The sequence below is a fragment of the Pseudogymnoascus verrucosus genome, assembly GCF_001662655.1.
Source record: "Pseudogymnoascus verrucosus strain UAMH 10579 unplaced genomic scaffold scaffold_17, whole genome shotgun sequence".
NCBI lineage: Eukaryota > Fungi > Ascomycota > Leotiomycetes > Thelebolales > Thelebolaceae > Pseudogymnoascus > Pseudogymnoascus verrucosus.
Window position 1 is genome coordinate 487,169 of NW_017263668.1, and position 1,017 is coordinate 488,185.

Consider the following 1,017-nt stretch of genomic DNA (forward strand, 5'->3'; position numbering starts at 1 on the left):
AATCAGAGGGGGAGGGAGAGGGCAGTGGGCTAATCGTATTGATTTCCTTAACCCTGACCCCACTGTAGTCCCATCACATCACTCAGTGACCTGCAAGGGGTTGCTGTGGTCGCTGTGGTCGGTCGCCGAACTGATGATCACCACTCAACACTCCACTGCACTACCTCATCAAGCCATACAAGACACACACACATCCCATGTACCTGTCTCTTCAATTCTCCGTTTGTGTCCCCGTCCCCCGTCCCCTGTCGCACCACCACCTCTTCTTCTCCCATCATCCCCACTCTACTCCACTCCACACCCCTACACCCCTGGCGCCACAGGCCGGTAAAAAGCCTGACGTCCCTCCGCGCTAGGCTGCTTTCGCCACAGCCGCACGTCAGTCTGCCTAGGCTAGGCCGTTTTTCTGGGTTTGGTGGTGATCGCGCTTGCTGGTGCGTGTGAAGATAGGTGCACGGCCTGCTTCTTACTTGATTAGTTTTGTTATGTCACTTGGTGGTGTTCGTGGGATGTCACCTTTTTTTCTTCAGCTGCCTGGCTGGGCTTGGACTTATTGGGATGTATTTGGAGGTGGGTGTGTAAGGTGTAAGTAAGAGTAAGAGTAGGGATAGACGAGAGGGTAAGAATAGGCAATAGAGTAAGAATCAGGATAGTAGTAAGAAAAAGAGAAGAGTAAGAGTAATACTGACCCGTGACTTTCCTCAGCTGCCCCCCTGCCCTCCCTACCTCCCTGCCTGCAAATATGACTCGATCGGGTTCTCGATCTGGCTCTATCTCTGCTCCTCCCTCACACCCAACAAACAAAAGACGCCTTGCGCCAATCCCAACCCCTGCCACCTGTCTATCCTCGGCTGTTAAATGTACCCCTGTTCCTGTTACCCTTGTTAAACTTCCCTTCTCATCCTTCCTCGCTTGTCATGCTCTTATTTCTCTTTTTTCCACCCCCTGTCCCCTTCTTATCCACTCACCCATGTCACAATCATCTATCCCATCTCTGTCTTTCTCTGCCCCCCTTCC